The sequence below is a fragment of the Mytilus edulis genome, chromosome 1 (genome assembly GCF_963676685.1).
Source record: "Mytilus edulis chromosome 1, xbMytEdul2.2, whole genome shotgun sequence".
In the NCBI taxonomy this organism is placed as follows: Eukaryota; Metazoa; Mollusca; class Bivalvia; order Mytilida; family Mytilidae; genus Mytilus; species Mytilus edulis.
This window is the reverse complement of record NC_092344.1, coordinates 113668702-113690302: the sequence shown is the minus strand read 5'-3', so window position 1 is coordinate 113690302 and position 21601 is coordinate 113668702. Positions and strand designations below refer to the sequence as shown.

Genomic DNA, 21601 nt, shown 5'->3' with positions numbered 1-21601 from the left:
TATTCTTTACTTTTCTATGTTGTGTCGTGTGTGCTGTTGTTTGTTTGTCTTTTTCATTTTTAGCCATGTCGTTGTCGGTTTGTTTTGGATTTATGAGTTTGACTGTCCCTTTGGTATCTTTCGTCCCTCTTTTAAACTAGTTATCTGCTATTTCAAAATCTAATATAGGGGGACATCTGGACCTACCTTAAATCACAATTTTATTCGGAAAGTGTCAGTACCAAGTCCGGAAAATGAAGAGTATGTTTTCACTCGTTCCTTTTGATAACCTTTGATTGTGTCTGGTTTTTTTGGACGTTTTCCTTTTTGAATTGACTTTGAGTTCATTAGTTTTGTTATATGTAGTTAGATAATGTGTTTTATCTCTTTTTTTTGTATTTTGTCTTAGATTTGTTTGTTGAGAATTTTATTTATCACGGTCCTCGCTTAAGATACAACATTTTTTAATAAATAGTTGTAAGTAATAATTTTCTCAATGACGTGGTGATGTACATAATACGATGTGACCTAGATGGTTGGAAAAAAGAACAACAATATATATCAATAAAAAAAAGTTCTTTAACATCTGTTAATTATCAAGTCCTTTTCCTCAATTAAAGGCAAATTATAAGACTTCGATTTACGATGGAATGGTTACACATTCTTTTAAAAGCAATTTCTAATTCTAATCATACAGATGATTAAGTAAACAAAAACAAAGTATTTTTTAAATGACAAATTATTAATATTTATTGAAATAATTAGTTATAGCAATTAGATGTGGTTTACAAAGTTAGCATTTCTTTACAAACATAAATTCCAAACAAAATGCAGTTCCTCAATAATTGTATTATGTTACAAAAATGATAATTACTATTAATGACTATCGTTTCTATTTGTATAAACGAACTTATCAATGCCAACAAATGTATCCGTAAGTTAATTGCGATGTATTGAAATATTGCAATTTTACAAAATGGTAAAATAATTTAATTTAACATGGATACTAATTCATGCGTGGTTCTTGAAAATCAGGTGTCCTAATTGTAAACTAGACTACTTGTATTAAAAAGTACACACAATTCGATGTACAGAAGTTGAAGCATATATTAAATGTATTAGAAGCTTTTAGAAATATATATGTATTACTTGTAGAAAACATAACAACAAGTCAAACCGTAGTAGTTGATAATTCAATTTACTGTCATGTTCACAGAATGATCATGTTTGATAAAATTTACTCGAAACTGTGGATATCGGTTTCGTAAGAAGGATTAAAGTATGTACTCGATATTTCCTTTGGTAGCAATCATGGTTTGAAATGAATAAAAATAATCATCCCTGAATAATCTTCTAAAATTGTTAAAGCTTCATGTTGACAAATCGTTAGTATTTTGTGAAATTTTCTTATAACCTGTTGTTTATTTTATTCATTTTTTTCAATGGAGTTTTTCGACTTATGGTGTTTGGTATTCTCTTGGTTCCTTTTCCCCCTTTTTTTTAACTTCCGTGATTGTCATTTGTTGTTGAGGTTATTAAGTGTTTCTCGTTCTCATTTTTACATAGATAAGCCCATTGTTTTTTTTCTGTTTGAATTTTTTTACACTAGTCATTTTAGGGTCCTTGATAGCTTGCTGTTCGGTGTGAGGTGAGGCTCCGTGTTACCGTTATTTTTCAATTAAAAAGAATGTCAAATGAAGATATGATACATTCTTGATTATGTCAAGGAGAAAACATAGTTGATAATCAATGATAATACTACTCCCACTAATTGTGACAATTTAAGCAAAGTGGGAGACACCAATGAAATATATACTAATCCCCGCAATTATGAAAGTTGTATTTAATGGTCATATTCCTAGTATCAATAATTTCCACTTGATTTTTAAGCTAGAATATATAAAATTATAAATGATTGATTTGGTTTCAGAAAACTGTCGTTAATACGAAAAGGACAAAACAATTTGGTTAAAATCATTTGCGCGATGAAAGAACACATCTTATTTAACATTATTATGGATATTACATATAACAGGATGTAGATATAGGTAGATGTGGTATGAGTGCCAATGAGACAACTCTCCATCCAATTCACAATTTGTAAAAGTAAACCATTATAGGTATAGGTCAAGGTACGGTATTCAACATGTAGCCTTGGCTCACACCGAACAGCAATCGATTAAGTGCCCCCAAAATGACTAGTGTAAAACCATTCAAACGGGAAAACCAACGGTTTGACATGTATCTATATAAGAATCGAGAAGCACTTATAAACCACATAAACACACGACAACTTCTGGTCATCAGATTCCTGACTTAGGACAGGTGCAAACAATTGAAGCGGTATTGAACGTTTCAATGGTACCAAACCTTCCCCCTTATATGAAACAATAGTGATACATCACTGCATTGAAAGACACACTATACAATATCAATTTGAATGGCTTAACTCAATAAAAAACGCAGTATCACAAATTAACAGAATGAAAGAATAAATGTGATCAAAGATACAATGTAAATACAAAGTTTACAACAAAAAGGGATATGTGTATGAATAAAACTGGAGTTTTTATTAATCTTCTACATAATGAGTTCTTCAAATTCTTTTCTTCGCATGTGAAATCTCGGAATTAGTGCTATCACCGAGATTACACCCAAAGCACTAGATATCTTCCAAGTTTCATGCAGGGTTAGTGTTGTTGTGCCGGCCAGAAATTGGTTCCTTATTATGTCCTTTTATGATCCATAAATAAGTTAACATGGTCTCAAATGTTATATTGTTATTATTTATTGTTGTTTAGATATTTCGTTATTCACACCCCTGTTAAATCCCATCTGGTTCCATTGTTATTTATCCGTTTGTTTACATCTGATGTTAAAGTACATTTCTGGAATGTCACCGGAAATTGATTGTTTACATGTCGTTTATGCATGTTGAAGGGACTCCAAAATTAGTAGTTTACGCTTTTTATGTTATTATTATGACTTGATGTTGTAGGAATCATAGAATTGTGTCCTTCCATAAAGTTTGCATACTTATTTATATATGTATTAGCTCTCATATTGTAGTTTTTAGTCTACTTTCACTTTTAACTTGTCGTTCAGAATGTCCATTTTTGTCGGGACACGAACCACTTCCACTGGGAATTTCACTTACTTTATATTATGTCACGACTTTTATCCTGCATTACTAACTTTGTAATACATTTATTTATCCATCTAGTTAGGTGTGAATCCTTTGTGAAGTCTGAATTATCTGTAATATTGTGCATAAGTGCCCGGAGGATACTTAGAACCACCATCTTTGCGCAAATGAGCACGTTTGCCCGGAGATCGCAAACCGAATTATTTGATTGGTTAATATTATTCTATATATAAAGCGACGTCAGCGTACTCGTGACGTCATTCTTCTCAGTTCACTTTCTTGAGACACGTTCATTTTAGTCGCTTAAAGTTTAACTTTTAAAGTATTTCTTATAATGTCGCAGCAGAATATTTCTTCAGATGTAGCGATGGTACGTTTGCGTAATAGTTTAATATAATTATGCCTTTTTAGGTATCTTTATTTGAGTGTTTCTATTAAAAGAAACCATTCTTTTACTTTGTTGGCACCGGGAGTCAAACTGTAAATTGCACCGGGTGCATTAGTATTTATTTAATAGTTCCGTTTATTGGTCCGTTAGAGAAAAGTTATGAATATAAATTACATTTTATATTTAGATGATTTTACCAATCAACTGATTCGTTTACTGCATTTAAACCGTTTATAGCGGTACTCAAATTTAGCGGTGCTTCCAAGTTTGGATTTGGCGCACCACATCTATTTTCGATGTATCTGCACCGTATACGGCAAAATTATATACATTGCTAAGGCAATGCACCTGGATAAGAGATGACCCTTTATTACTAAATTGTAAACCTTGGTGCAACAGCACCTCGTTTTTATACTGTCACTTGAACCTCGGGTGCACAGGAACTTTGGGTGTAACTGAACCTTGGTGCAACCGCACCTCATTTATATACTGTAACCTAAACCTTAGGGGCAATTGAACCTCAGGTGTTTATGCACCTCACCGGAAATATAGCAAATTAACTATGAGATTGATAAATCTCATACCTTTTTAAGTTTTATGTATCCTCTTGGGACTTCTTCTGTTTATATAATGTCATACTACTTTATAGTATAAATATTTACTATTGTTATCCTGCATAAATTCATGTTGTGCCTTACTACCAGAATAAACAGGGTGTGAACTTTTATTAGTTTTATGTCTCTGTAAAGCCTTAACAGTTAGAGTTATAACAACAGATCGAACCCCTTTTAGAAGTATATATTTATATATATACACCTTGATATGTCGTCGTCCTATAAGTGGTCAATGCGCTGACTGGAGATACACGCCTGTGGTGGCGACGCAACATATTTGGCATCCTCGGTGGGATTTATAACTAACTGAGTTATCTCCCCTTTAATGTATTTACATTTTTGACCCACTGTTTTGATTGTGGTGATTAAATTTTTACCAACTGGTTACTATTGAAATTGATAGATTTTTGTGAATAATATTTACAATGGATGATTCAGAAATTATGTTTAATAACAGAATCTCAGACTCTTTGATTGAATTTGATCAAGATATGAGCTGTCCATCTAATTTAATGGACATGCATGTTGTTGATGAAGTTACTTGCACTCCTTCTGCCAGTGCTTCTACACCAAACTATAGTAATGTAGAGAGACTAATGCAAAACAAATTTGATGACTTTCTTCATCAAATAGACCAAATGTTTAAGAATACCAAAGAAGAAATGCAGCATATGACCAACAAGGCCATGGATAAAGTTGACCGAGATATTGCAGCTTTACGTGCTCAGGTCACCCCACCTCATGTTCCCAGTTTGGGGTCAGGTGATCAAACTCATGTGAACAGGAATTCGTCGGTTGATTTTGACCAACGAATAACTGATTGCAATGGCAGTACATTTAACCCACACATGCAAGGTGAACGTACATCTCAATATTTAGAGCAGGCAACTAGCTCTAACAATATGTTTTCCACCCAAAATGTTTTATTTAACAATAATAACAATGATAATTTAGAAACTGCTAACAGATGGTCTGGTCCATCCACACTGGCTCCTGGAGTATCCAGTTTGGTAGCTGGTAGATCAAATTCCGGGGTACGTACTCCACATCAGAACCAAACGTCCAAATCAAATATCAATGGGTCCATTAAAATGAAACCGCAATATTATGACGGTACCGAAGATCTTGACGATTATCTGTCTCAATTTGAGATATTAGCAGAGTTGAACGCGTGGAATTATGTCACTAAATCCCTGTATTTAGCTGGTAGCCTCAAAGGTGATGCCAGAACCTTGTTGTCTGAACTTTCCCCAATGGAAAGGAAAGATTATCAAAGCTTGGTTCAGATCCTCAATTTAAGGTTTGGATCAATGAACCGAGCTGAGATTTTCAAAGCCAATTTACAGACACGTGTCAAACGTAAGGAAGAGTCTATATCTGAACTGGCACAATCCATTAAGAAGCTCACTCGTCAAGCGTATCCAAATGCGCCACCAGCGCTTATCTTTACTTTGGCAAAGGATCACTTTATAGATGCTTTGCCGGAGTCAGATATGAGGCTCAGAATAAGAGAGGCTCAGAGCAAAGACATTGCTGAAGCTGAAATTTTGGCACTACAGCTTGAGGCCTATAGAGTTGCAGATAAACAGAAGACCAATCGGTATCGTGGTCACCCAATAAATGCAGTAGCTACAAATGAGTCAGCTTGTCTTAATGATCCTGAGTCCTTTACAAAGACTTTCATGGATGGTTTCCGCCAGGAAATGAAGTCTTTGACGAATGACATCAAGCAAGTGGTCAAATCAGCTCAGAGTTCTCAACCTGGAAAAACAAATGACAATTATAGCAATAATAAACAATGGTCAAGTAATTACCAAAATAAGGGTAATTATCAGAATAGGAATAATAACAATGGCTCTGGAAATAATAATAGGAACAATAGTTATAATGGTCAAACTAATAACAATAGCAGGAACCAAAATGGTCGCAATGACCAAAATGGCAATACCGCTCATAATTATGGGCAGGGATACTCGGGAAACCGGGACTTGTCAAACACGGGGGCCGGTGTGAGACAAATGAGTCAGGGCCCAGGATAGTTGCACTTAATGTGTCTAAGTTCGGAGATGAGGGTTTATTTGTTTCAACAAAGATACAGGACTTTCCTGTAAATATGTTGGTTGACACTGGCGCAAGTGTCACTGTAATTAATAGAAAGATTTTTGAGAAGCTCCCCCTCTCATCTCAGAACTTAGTTACTCCAGTTACTTTAAATTTAGTTACTGCTACTGGAGAAACTTCCGCATTTATTGGAAAATTTACTGTGGAAATAAAAATTGGAAGCCATATCATAAATCATGAAGTTTTGATTGCTGATATACATAATGATGGAATTTTAGGGTTAGATTTTCTTACCCCTAATAACTGTAATGTTTTGTTAAATGAAAGTTGTTTGTCTATAAATGGTGACCTGATACCGTGTTACCATTTTACTGAAAATATGCAACCTACTATATGTAGGATTGCTGTAGCTCATGATGTTGTTGTACCTCCTGAAGTTGATGTTATTGTCCCTACCAAAGATTGTTGATTCTCTTATGAAGATTGAAACTGGCATGGTTAGTGCAGTTTCAAAAATAGTTAACAAGACAGGTCTCTTAGTCTACCTTGAAATGGAGTTATTTCCCTTAGACCAATCCAAAAGTAGTTCATTATGGTAAATGAAAGATGTACCCTAGCAGCAATGCGGAAACATGGTTTAAAATTAATGCTCAAAGAATAAAACTAAAGTAGAAATACAATATTTCTTTTTAATGAAAGAAATAATGATTGTGGAAGCCTCTAATGTAGAGAATGCTCTCTTAGACGGTACAATCATATTTGTTCTGGCATATGATTTTTTATGTTTCATGTATGATGCATTGCTGCACAACATTAAATTTTTGCAACTTATAATCAACTCGTTATAGTAACTTTGGATTTAACATAATTTTGAATTTGGATCATTCAACATGCGAAACATCCGGATAAAGTACAGATGTACACTGACAGCAATGCCCCAACATGGCTTAAAATAAATGCTCAAAGAACTAAACTAAAGTAGAAATACAATATTTCTTTTTAACTAAAGAAATAATGATTGTGGAAACCTCTAATGTAGAGAATGCTCTCTTAGACGGTACAATCATGGTTGTTCTAGCATTTGATGATTTTATGTTCTATGTATGATGTATTGTTGCACAGCATTAAATTCTGGCAACTATATATCAAGTTTATTATATTAACTTTGGTTTTAACATAATTTTGAATGTAGATCATTCAACACATGATTGATGTAAACATAGAAACCAATGATTGGTAATTGCTTGTTATTACTAACAGCAATTTGAGTTTATAGAAGCATCCACTGTAGAGAATGTGCTCGTGGAATGCATAAACTTAAAACTAATCATATATTGGTCTATAGCTACATGTAGGCAATTTATGTATGTTATTTAAAGAAACCATAAGTTCAATATTAATGTCTTAATATTCACATATTTTTCATTCTTCATGAGTGACCACATCAATTTCATCAGGATTATGTACAACAGGTGTACATGGCTTATAATTTCAAATTGCGGTACAAGAGAGTACCACTCTATGTGATCAACTTGTGATCTCACTAAAACCCTACTGGCCTAGACTAAGAAGACCCGGAATGAGAAGACAAGAGAAGACTTGGAAGAAAGGAACTTTATGGACTGATAATGTGTTGTTGTTTTTCTATTCATGTATAAAAGTTAATTAGAAAATATTGTAAACATTTAATATATTGTAATGTTTTTTTTTTAATATAATTAATTGGTTATGTTGTTAATAGAGTAAAATAGGTTAGGAAGTTAAATGTTAGGTAATTTAATGGTACTGGTATGTATATATTGTAAATAATAATTATTGCGCATGAGTATGTGTGATAGTGATAGACTACAGTACAGCCTGTGACATTCTCTTAATTATGTCCACCCTCTTGCATGGTCAACATCCAATGGTGGCCATTTATTGGGGTATTCAATCTTGAGATGTTGGCCATTTATTGGGGTCATAAAACATAGGTTGATGTTTTATCTAATAATGTTACCTGTTGTAATCAATCAGGGTTGGTTTTCTTTAAAATTTACCTGTACAGGTAACTTAGGTTTTTTTTCAAAATTGACATTTCACCTTTTTTTGAAAATGTTTGTTTTAGTCTTTGTTAATTAAATATTATTTTTGATTTTTCTGTCTTTTAAATTTATTCAAATTTATTTTTTTATTTGTTTTTATTCATTTTTGTATGATTTTGTTTCTTATTCTTTTAATGTCTTCTTAGTAAGAATCTTCAGAAGCAAATAGACAAAAATGTCAAAGATAAACTTATTGACTAGCATTTGAAAGACAACAGACTTTAATTAAATTTTTTTAAAAGTAAAAAAATAAATTAATGTACATGATGTTCATTGTATTTAATTGTTTATTTGCATTATTCAATGAATTATCACTAATAATAACTAATAATCAAGCAAATGATATTTTTAAAGAAACCATGAAGAAAGTAGTTTTTAGCAAGCCTGTTACTTAACAAAATAAAATGATCAGACAATATCAATCCTCTTATAATAAATGTTTTTAACATCGATTATTATTCAGGAAAACTACAAATATCATTATACGTTTTTAATGGGAAAAAACTATTTTTGTCTATTTTTTTTTTAAATCTGAAATCAGGAGTTAACATAATGGACATGTTGAAGAGACTTTTTTTCAAAAAAAATATCTAAAGAAAAAAACTGTCTTGCTTTGCCTTTTTGAAACAAATGTGAACTTATTAAATATGACATCTTCAGTTTGGCTAATATCTGTCAGTTAAAAGCCACGATTTGACAAAATACACGTATATAGATGGTTACACTTTTATGGTCATTTTTTTCTGTGTACATTTATATTGTTTGAAGTGCTGGACTGGTATAATACATATTCTTGGTATATATTTGCAAATATTTCCCTAAACCCAGGCCTTTTAGATAAAGTTAACAATTTCAGGGACTTGAATGAAAAATCAATTTAGAGAAAAATATAAGAACATTTTTGAAAATAGATTTAAGAATAAAAACTTTGGTAAAAACTGTATACTGAAATGTGTCACATAGAGAGTTAGTGGTCATAAAATTTTAGAAATAGAAAATAGTGGACAATATAAAATTCCTTATAAAGATAGAATATGTAAACTGTGCCACTTGCTGGACAATGAAGACCACTCCTTCCTTAATTGTAAAATTAACAAAACAACTTGAGATAATCTATTTGAAAATTGTTCACCTTCTCATAATATTGTCTCTTACCCAAGAGCAAAAAGTGAAAGAAATGCTAAACCTTTATTACATCAATATGTTGAAAATATTGGCTCCCTTATAAAATAGTCATTATTAGAACTGAGGGCAGAAACCTAAAAAAATCGATGTGTTTTAATTTCTTATAGAATTGTTAATTCTTTGCATTATGATTGGGGTTTTTTTTTTTTTTTTTTTTTTACCATATGTTTATATGACAATACAAATATTATCAAATTTTGTTGAATTAATGAATATTTTGAATATATTTATTCAATAGAGAAATAAGGAATTGCCTAAATTTTATTTAGAATAAGTTCTAAAGACAATCTTTAACATTTGTAAAACAGTATTGAATGCAGATAAGTATATATCTACTATGATTTAAGTATAAATCATTTTGATTTAAGAAAACTAATTTGAGATCGACTTTTCAATAGAAAAAGGCAGGCATTAGGAAAGTTTGCATTATATTAGAAGATGATATTCATTTATTCTTCACTCACCATAAAGTACATGTAAAAAATGACTTAAATTTATTAAAAAGGTAAAATGTCAAAACAAATATTCATGAGTCAAATTAAAAAAAAAATCAGCTATTTATTCAACTAGTTATATTATTTCATTTTATTTTTTAATTTTCTTGTCATAATCACAGTAATTAAATTTCAACACACATACATGTATATTTTACCTGAGACACATGACCTGTAAGTTATATAATTTTAACGCTTCAATGCAGTCAAGATTTACCTTTATCCTTTACTAGTTTTTGATTAATACCTTGTGTATTAATTAAGCAATAGGGGGTATAATGATGGACATATAGGGCCACCATGGTGGACATAACTTTTATGGCCAGCATGGATAAGATAATGTCACAGGTAGTACTGTATGTGTGTGCGACTGAGCATACAGCATGTACAGTTACAGTTACATTTTTATTTTTGTGTATAAGTGAATACCTTTATCGGGTTTTCAAGTTTGAGAAAACATTATAAATGGCTATAGGCAAATGTATATATGTATAAAATAGAATTTAATATATTCTACTTGTTAGTCATAACAAGTACAGAGATCTGATAATTTGTGATTGTAGATATTCTTTAACTTATTGTATGGTTGAAAAATAATGTACATATTTTTTTTAATTAATAGTAAGCGCTGAGGCTTGATATAGATGTTAATATATTTTTATCTTACCTTACCATCCAATTGGAGACCAATCCATACTAAGGAGGGGGCAGTGTTGTGCCGGCCAGAAATTGGTTCCTTATTATGTCCTTTTATGATCCATAAATAAGTTAACATGGTCTCAAATGTTATATTGTTATTATTTATTGTTGTTTAGATATTTCGTTATTCACACCCCTGTTAAATCCCATCTGGTTCCATTGTTATTTATCCGTTTGTTTACATCTGATGTTAAAGTACATTTCTGGAATGTCACCGGAAATTGATTGTTTACATGTCGTTTATGCATGTTGAAGGGACTCCAAAATTAGTAGTTTACGCTTTTTATGTTATTATTATGACTTGATGTTGTAGGAATCATAGAATTGTGTCCTTCCATAAAGTTTGCATACTTATTTATATATGTATTAGCTCTCATATTGTAGTTTTTAGTCTACTTTCACTTTTAACTTGTCGTTCAGAATGTCCATTTTTGTCGGGACACGAACCACTTCCACTGGGAATTTCACTTACTTTATATTATGTCACGACTTTTATCCTGCATTACTAACTTTGTAATACATTTATTTATCCATCTAGTTAGGTGTGAATCCTTTGTGAAGTCTGAATTATCTGTAATATTGTGCATAAGTGCCCGGAGGATACTTAGAACCACCATCTTTGCGCAAATGAGCACGTTTGCCCGGAGATCGCAAACCGAATTATTTGATTGGTTAATATTATTCTATATATAAAGCGACGTCAGCGTACTCGTGACGTCATTCTTCTCAGTTCACTTTCTTGAGACACGTTCATTTTAGTCGCTTAAAGTTTAACTTTTAAAGTATTTCTTATAATGTCGCAGCAGAATATTTCTTCAGATGTAGCGATGGTACGTTTGCGTAATAGTTTAATATAATTATGCCTTTTTAGGTATCTTTATTTGAGTGTTTCTATTAAAAGAAACCATTCTTTTACTTTGTTGGCACCGGGAGTCAAACTGTAAATTGCACCGGGTGCATTAGTATTTATTTAATAGTTCCGTTTATTGGTCCGTTAGAGAAAAGTTATGAATATAAATTACATTTTATATTTAGATGATTTTACCAATCAACTGATTCGTTTACTGCATTTAAACCGTTTATAGCGGTACTCAAATTTAGCGGTGCTTCCAAGTTTGGATTTGGCGCACCACATCTATTTTCGATGTATCTGCACCGTATACGGCAAAATTATATACATTGCTAAGGCAATGCACCTGGATAAGAGATGACCCTTTATTACTAAATTGTAAACCTTGGTGCAACAGCACCTCGTTTTTATACTGTCACTTGAACCTCGGGTGCACAGGAACTTTGGGTGTAACTGAACCTTGGTGCAACCGCACCTCATTTATATACTGTAACCTAAACCTTAGGGGCAATTGAACCTCAGGTGTTTATGCACCTCACCGGAAATATAGCAAATTAACTATGAGATTGATAAATCTCATACCTTTTTAAGTTTTATGTATCCTCTTGGGACTTCTTCCCAGATAGCAATACTTTGTTGGGCCAACATTGGTGATTGGTTGGCACAGTTGGTAAATAGTTGGCGGTGGCAGCACAACAAGAAACCGACGTTGGCCCAACAAAACTCAGCCAACAGTTATTTTGACACTATTGGCCCCTTGTTGGCCCAACAAAACTCAGCCAACAGTTATTTTGACACTATTGGCCCCTTGTTGGCCCAACGACTTTCCACCAACTGTCATTTTGGTGTTATTGGCCCAATGTTGGCCCAACATTTTCTTACCAACTGTTATTTTTAAAGTAGCTTGCCCAACGATATTTGACTTACGTTATCCATTGGTTCAGTGTAAGATCTTCTGACTGAAACTACTGAACCAATTTTATTCGAACTTTATTTGAATGATTCTATGTTATCGTAGAATATAGATTGTGTTTGAAGGGCATTGAGGACTTAGTAAAAAATCAAATAATAAAGTCTTCCCAAATAGGATTATTTTAAACCGTCTGTGCCAAGAGCTAGAAAATTCTTAGTATTTTGAATAATTCAAAAGTTTTTAAAACAGTATATTTATAAAAAAAAAAAAACATATCATTGATATTTCATGACAATATTGAAATATGAACCAACATTGTGCCAACAATATGCCAACGTATTAAGTTCTTATCTCCCCGTATTATACCACAGATTTTTTATTTTTTTTTTAGATATTATTTCAAAGTGCAAACCAAAAAATGTGCTCTTCATTCTCTTTATCTAATATTTTCAAATCTGTGTAGTCATTTAACTGTATTTATCTTAATGATTAAATAATATTATGCACAAACAAAAAATACTTATAACCAGCCCCAAAAAACAAATAAAATTTGAATATAGTTTCTGCAAGTTGTGAAACTGATCAACTGAACTCAGCTGCTCATTTGACACGAGTGTAATATCACACTCTCCACATGACAGCCGAGATTGTCCTCCCTATAGAGATAAATATTTCTTAATATATCACATGAAATGCATGAAAAACATGCTTGACAGACTGAAGCCATCGTTGGCATACTGCTGTTCGACCAACTTTGGTCCCACATAATTCTAAAACTAGACGACGTTGGTAGACTGTTGGCAAATAGTTGACATTGTTGGCAGACTGTTGGCAAATAGTTAACCTTGTTGGCATACTGATGTTGGGCCATCAAAGACCCAACATGTTGGGCCAACTGAGGGCCGATGAGCAAAATGACGTTGGCCCAACATAGTTTTCCAACATTGGCCCAACAATGTTGCCAACAGAATGCCAATATTGGCCCAACACATGTTTGCTATCTGGGTTCTGTTTATATAATGTCATACTACTTTATAGTATAAATATTTACTATTGTTATCCTGCATAAATTCATGTTGTGCCTTACTACCAGAATAAACAGGGTGTGAACTTTTATTAGTTTTATGTCTCTGTAAAGCCTTAACAGTTAGAGTTATAACAACAGATCGAACCCCTTTTAGAAGTATATATTTATATATATACACCTTGATATGTCGTCGTCCTATAAGTGGTCAATGCGCTGACTGGAGATACACGCCTGTGGTGGCGACGCAACAGTGTTGTTCCGTTATAAAATCTATGTGGGGTTTTTATGCATCCTTTTGATTATTTTTTTTCTTTCCATCGGCGGTTTTTATAATGTCCTTGTCAGTTATACGCATGAGCTGAACAATCTCTTCTGTATATTCCTTCTGTCTTCTATTTAAAGATGGAACTATTGTCTTAATTCCTTTCACTGTGTCTATACATTTCCGCCCTCGGATCATTCGATCAACCAATATAGCAGATATTACAAATATAAGATAGTGTTTGAAATATGAATAAATCTGTAATAAATTCGCCTTGAAGTAATGACTTTTTTTTTTGTAATTATAGAGATTGTTGTAAAACTTAAACAAGTTGGTCTCACAGTCATCATACAATTAAGAATGGACATGGGGAATGTGTCTTAGTGAACCAAACCCGACTATAGAGCGACACACAACACACGGGCAGTAATAGGTCTTCAAGCAAGTGTGAAAATCCCGTTTCATCCAAAAAAATTACATAAGATGAATGTTTCATATTTATACGCTATTTTGGTTGGATTCAGCGTCATTCTGGAATTAATTTTCATTTCAAAATAAATTGTAATATTCATACTGGCACCACGAGCTTCTAAAATAAAGAGCACGGGTAAATAAATGAAAATATTTATAGTAATAGTGTTCTCATGATCATAGCGAACAAGTGTAAATATAAGTATTGAATGATTTGTTTAAGTAATTTCATAGGATTTTATACTGTTCTCGTTATATTTGAGCAACCAAAATGCGTTGACTGTATATTTCTATGTCATATACAGTCACTGACCCGATATCACTTTTCTTCATGGATATTTGAATAGTACAGCCGAACTATAACGACGACCGTTTCAACCTGTCCTTGTTTATAATGTATACAACAAAGAGTGGAACAATTCAAGCTTATTTCTTTGACAATTGTTTGAAAAGCATATTTCACTTGTTGGGTTTTTGTTTAAAACCTGTAAATAATTATGTTTTAAGCTTATTGTTGATATTTCAGTCCATACTAAAGCAAATCCGTTCATCATCGATTGGTTTCAATGGGTAATGTAGATTTCATTGTGTTATATATTTCGCCGCCATATGTGAGGCCTTTTAAAAAGGGGATTTTTCCCAATATTCAAATCAAATAAATAACAATAACAAAATAAACAATAATTGAAAATGTTGTTTTTTTCTAGATTGCAGTATAAAGATAATAATAGTGTATTGACTTAAGAGATCAACGATAAACGGATTCGACCCAAAACGGGGGAAAAGCTCGACAGAGCCTCGAATTTCCCTGTTTCTAATACCTCATCCTTAAATTGTTGATCTGTCAAGTTAATACACTATTATCGTCTATGTAAAAGCGTTGATCGTGCGGATATTTTCAGAATAAAACGCTTTAGCGCTTCATACAAAATGCACTTCGCTCAATGCTGTTACACCCCAATAAATTTACTTAAAGAAAATGAAGCTTTCTACTTCCCATGGAATATGATTTGTTTATGAGTATATGCTCAGCATTTTGCTTAATGATTCTTAGATATTTCAATTGCCTGTAGCCTTCAGATGTTTTTCCTCGCACAACAAATTGCTATGTGTGATTTTTAAAGGTTTATTAAGTGTATATATAGATATTATATACATAGTGTGCTTGCTAATGCATTACCCAAACACAATTTTTACATGAAGACAAAAATATCGTTTTATGGCTTGATTGAACGGTTGTATAAGAGATAGAAAGTCACAAATGAATTAAATGCATGTTAGTAAATGTAATCGAGCGTAGACATCTTGAAAAGCTTCCACATATATGACAGTTGTTTACACTTCAGTTACATAGAAAAAACTCGTCGAGCAACCCACATAGACAAATTGCTAATTTAACAATAATTTGAATCCAGTTGCCAGACTTTGTAATCAACCATCACAGACAAATAACACAACTTACTACAAATAAGGAATAGAGAAACTTTTTATTATCATTTATTTTCTAAATAAAAATGATTTTCACTTACTGAATATTTCAAAATTAAATGATAGTTGATCGCATTCGTTCAATTATTTTTTTCATAAAGGATATCAAAGAGATACAATTGAGTCTGATGATGATTTAACTTACATTGTAAAATTGACAAAGTACGGTTGAAAAGTAAAACTTATGATATTAAAGATCCTTGCAAGTGTTAACTTCGATTTCTTTCCTGCAACATCTTATTGGCACCTGAATGTTTCTTAGACGTTTCATATTAATGTTTGAAGGTCGACGAGACACGGTTTATGACATCAATATGTTTACAATACATTAAAATAATGAAGACAGAAGCGCCAAAAATGGAACACTTTTGATATTTTTGGTCATTAATATTTAACAGTAATGTGACGGTTTTTTTTACATTTTGTGCTATTTTTGATAACATGATTTTGCACCATATCTGTCAGACAATGATAAGAAATTGATTAACTTCATTCGTAATCAAAGACATTTATCGACAATTTTCTTTAATACGACATCCTTGTCAGGTTATGTCCAAATTGAATAGAAATGAGTCCTGTAAATGCTGGGAATGTTACCGAAAGGCTAAGTACTTAGCTGTGTTTTGTAACCTTTTTATTTCCTGGAAGTATTATTTCAGAACGTTGAATGCATTAATTCTGTTTATCAAAAGAGGTATTACTACTCCAGAATATCGATTTCATTTGCAATAAAATGCAATAATAATACTTCTCCCATTAAGTGGGACAATTTAAGCAAAGTGGGAAACACCAATGAAATATATACTAATTCCCGCAATTATAAAGGCTGTATTTAATGGTCATATTACAAGTATCAATAATTTTTTACCTGATTTTAAATGTAGAATATGCAAAATTAGAATTTATTAATTTGGTTTCATTAAATAGTTTTTAATATGAAAGGGACACAGCGATGAAAGAACACAATTGATTTTTCAATATAACATTGCGATTGTTGCATATTACAGGATGTGTATGAATAATACAGGATTATTAATTAACCTACTACATGATAGCAATCCTTGTATAACAGACATGAATACTTTCCTTGAATTTAAAATCACCGAATTACTTTTATAATTGAGTGTGTACTTGCATGAGAAACACGACGGTGTTCCATGTGTGTAGCAAGATCTGCGTACACTTCCGCAGTATTTGATATCTCCCCAGTTTCATGTTGGGTTGGTGTTGCCAATAAAACATAAACCATATGACACAAAAAAACTAACACTTTTATGTCACTGTACTGCCTTCAACAATGAGCAAAACCCGTACCGCCTAGTCAATATAGATGGCCTCGAAATAACAAATCTAAAACCATTTAAACGGGAAAACTAACGGACTAATTTAAGTACAAAATAAAGAACGAAAAACAAATATCTATCACACCAAAAAACGATAACCACTAAATAACAGGCTTTTGACTTGGGACAGGCACATACATAATGTGACGGGGTTAAGCACGTTAGCAAGCGCCCAAAACTCTTCTTAATCCTGGGAATACTTTGTTGAGATCATATTTAATTCACATGTATTACCATCACTTCATTTGTAAAATCCTATCTTCTGAAACAATCCAGCTTAGCATAATCAAGATATGTCACTTTTATTCAGAATATACCTGGTCTTTAAACGTGTCAAAAGATTCGATCAACCAAAGTGAATGATATTACTAGCATGACATATATAGTGCTTGAAATGAGAATGCATTTTTATTCTCTAATACATTACCAAGTTAATAAAGGCAACAGTAGTGTACGATTTTTTAAAGTAATTATAGAAAAATGTGGTACAAATTTGAACAAGTTGGTCTATCATGATCTACATGTCATCATATCATTGAGTAATGAAACGGAGAATGTGTAAACCCGAGCAAGGAGCAAAAACCATTACAAGGCAACCAATAGGTCTTCAACCCAATGCGGAAATCCCAGTTTTTCATCAGAAAATAACATGTAGCTTACTGCATAAATGTCGTACGTTCTATGGGATGATGTGTTTTTAATGGAATATGTGTGTATCATGAGTATTTGATCATGGTATAAAAAAAGTCCAAAACACATTTTACATTTTTTATCGCCATGAACTTCAGATATTTCATTTTTATGTAGCAAGGACTTCTGATGTCCTTTTTTCCTGAGGCAAAACATTGTATTATGTTTCCTAGAAGGTTTATTTAGTGTATATATAAATAGTGTCTTGCTAATTTTCCTCACCCACACACTAATTTATCTTAGACGAAATTATCTCCTAACGAATTGATTGAACGATTGTATAAGACAAGTTGTGAAATGTGTAGGGAAATAAAAAAGAGATAGGAAGTCACTAGTGAATATAATTAATGTAAGTAAGTAATCAATGGTAGACACATATGTATTGAGACAAAATCCCATAAAAAAACGAACGTTTATTAATGTCATACTGTTTTATAATTCTTAAATATTTCAAAAGACAGATGTTTCAGCAAAACAGTTTGACACATACCAGACCTTTTATTTACCAAATAATTATTCGCTATATGAGCTCTTCTATCATTACTGAAATTGCACGGACATTTAAAGTAGTACACAAGTAGGATATGCGGTATAAATGCCAATGAGGCAACTATCAATCAAAATACCATTGAAATATATTTAAGCAACACATGAATGTTGCAAGACCAACATGTAGGCTTCTCACCTTAGTAATCGCTAATAGCAAACTCCTTTTTAAAACTTTATGATTTCAATGTTGTGTTTTGATTTTAAATGTGAATCTGTAAAATTAAGGTTAAACGTTCCCGTTTTACCATAGGAACTGTTACTTTAACTTGATCGTGTGGAAACTAAGACTAAGTTGATCAAATAGATAACATTTATAAATTTGGTGCGTCCAAAACGCTTTCTAGATTGAGCTTTATCAGAAACGCTCATCGCCAAAGATTTGATAACAGAGGACGAATAATTTTAAGGAGGAACATGACCAAGAATGGACATAATGAAAAAGACCATTTTTTCTAGGGTCAAATAAGGTGAGAGAGTTGGAACCTTATTCATTAAAGCGTTTTTAGTGTCACAGGGACGGATACTCATATGCATTGCCTAGCTTTATTTCTGGCAAGCTTCTGTCATCAATATTATGGTAGGAAAACATTGTCTCGAATACCGTTTCAAATCATTAGATATATATACATATAGAGGTTCTACGATTATTATTATATTAATGTTGGAAAATTTACAACTTGAAAACTAAAGTTCACTTTTTTAGGAAAAGTTTCGTTTTTTACATGAACGCAAGTTCTTTTAGGAGACTACAGACTCCCTTAACATCTTTGCATACGAATAACCTGCCAGTATTTTCTGAATAGTTTAAGGAGTTTTTGGCTCAAGTACATGTATTTATAGAAAACTAAAAAAAGTATGCCGCATATATGTTCAATATCAATCAATAGCGTTAAGTTAGTGATGGTCATTTGCCTGGTCTAAATATGTTAAAAAAAAGTTCAACTAAATTGTAGATACTCTAACACAGGATATCTTTTCGAAAAAAGTGTTTTTCTAAGTGTTATTTTGATTGGTTTATTTTCGAGTATGAGTACAAAAAACTGACTCGAAAGTTTTATGACCGCAAGGCCAGATCTACGAGAAATAATTTTGATCTTACTGATATAAATAAAATGTTACAAATTCTCTCAAAGAATAGTTGATCCGCTATAAGATGACGTTAATACCATTAAAACTAAGAAGGTAGAACCCATAATACTTCATAATTCTGACAGTCTCTGTGTCTAATGTTGAATCAGTATTCACTGTTGTCTTTTTGCATCGGCATTAATTAATATTATTGCCGACGCTTTTAACGTTTCGACTTAAATTGATTGAAATTATATCCTGTGCCAGAGTAATTGAAGTTAAGTTTTCCTTTGACGATTATAATGACCATCCTTAACATCTTCTACGCCAAACAGACAAATATTTTGTGACTTTTAACACCACAGGCGAAGAGAATATGACAGATACGGAAGATAGTTAAACCGTGCTTTTAACAGATAATTTGTTCTAAATCAAAACATTTTAAGCAATAAATTCTTGTTAATGAATTTATAAGTTTTGAATGTGATAAGATATATGTGAAGCTAGGTTTTACGTTCTATTCCCACGTGATTTTATTGTTTTATGTATAATTATTCATTGTTTCTCAATAACAATCGATTGATTTTCAAAAATGTAATAAAATTTCAGACAATCTAGAATCTTCCTTAGACTGGCTTGTGTCTATGTTATATCTTAAGTTAACAACTCTTCAATTATCATTAGACTGGTTTGTTTCTATGTTATATCTTTTTCAAACTACATATTGTGTAAAATTTAAAGATTTAACATAGATTAATCATGGGAAAAGTATTTTTTGTCATAGAAAGAAAATAAAACAAGTTAATTCATACTTTCAGAAAATTAAACAAAACCTTGGGGTTATCTGACTTAAGGTAAAATTACAACACATCATAATAAAAGGTAGAACTATTTCTGATTCAATTGATAGTTGAGTTTTGATTTTGAATTAATCATAATAATAAAAAAATAACACAAAACTTTGTTTTATCAGTTCAAATAAAATGAAAGTCTATCAAGTGAACTATATTCATCACTCCAAATTTGCATATTTCATTTGAAATCGAGACCGATTAGTTTTTGCTATTTCACAATCCAAGAAAGTGGTAGACACTAAATCTAACCTAAACCTTAATTTATTGAACTAGTTGTTATTTATATGCAGTTTAAACAAGTGTAGGTTGTTTGAGGTTTTGCGGATATCCACATTATTTGGCACTACTGACACTTGCATTTTTCTACTTAATATGGGTTTCCTAATAAAAAAAATAATGAGGAAATAGGAAACATTAATTTTGAAAGCGATTTGAACAGATTACTTTAAAACACGTCATTAATAACACTTGAGAAAGACAGAATATATAAAATGTACTTAAATAAATAAGGCAACAGTAGTATACCGCTGTTCAAAACTCATAAATCCATGGACAAAAAACAAAATCGGGATAACAAACTCAAACCGAGGGAAACGCATTAAATATAAGAGGAGAACAACGACATAACACTAAAATGTAACACACATAGACAAAATCCCACGAGATAATATATAAGAGAGTCTTGCCGACTTGTTTCTTTTATTCATATGAGGCTGACTATAAACAGATATTTCTCAAGAAGAATCAAGATAAGAAAGCATTATCTTCCTACTGAACGTCCTGCAAAAAAGATGATATCTTCTCACTAAATAATCCAAATTTGTTGAATATGCCGAACGCATCTATCCCCTCAAACGTGAACAGATACCGTAAGGACTGAATGAAATAGAAACAACACGTTTTAATTTAAGCCAAAAATGTATCAGTACCGGAAACAGTTGTAAAGATATATAAAATTACAATATACAAAAAGATAACCAATTCCATTTCAGGATGACTTTGGCTGAGGGATTTCAAAACTTAGTTTCAAAACTTTAAGTTGTTATGTCAAGTTTAAATAATGAGAATTGGTTTAAAAGCATTTGATCTTTAAGAGTCGTAGATTAAATCGGAACAGCTAGTTTTTCTGTTCACCAGTTCCAAACAAACGACGTTATATACCATGTACAGGGAAGCAATATGCACTAATATCCTACAAAAACTGTTTCTCGCATATACTGAATACTTAATGCATTATCAAAAATAAACACAAATATCAACCGTTGTAGAAGAAATTCCTTCTTTCACTCCAATTTTCGGCTGTAGCATGTTTTATGAAAAATAATCTCCTAATGATATAACAATAAATTTGTTTAACATAATGAGTCGATAGGGTTTTATTTGATTTTATTACATTCTGAATACTGCTCCAATGTATAAAATATGATGAAACTGTTA

General features: G+C 31.9%; 1 protein-coding gene and 1 long non-coding RNA gene across 2 annotated transcripts in view; one reads left to right on the top strand and one right to left on the bottom strand.

The window, feature by feature from the left end:
• Window positions 1-21601, top strand: part of LOC139500374 (prostaglandin E2 receptor EP3 subtype-like) — a 49191-nt gene that overhangs the window by 22958 nt on the left and 4632 nt on the right. The gene's annotated exons all lie outside the window — the stretch shown is intronic.
• Window positions 5032-12099, bottom strand: LOC139500380 (uncharacterized). The gene is made up of 2 exons (XR_011658302.1): window positions 10618-12099; window positions 5032-5887 (listed from the first exon to the last, which is right to left on the bottom strand). It is a non-coding gene; the product is annotated as an uncharacterized lncRNA (long non-coding RNA).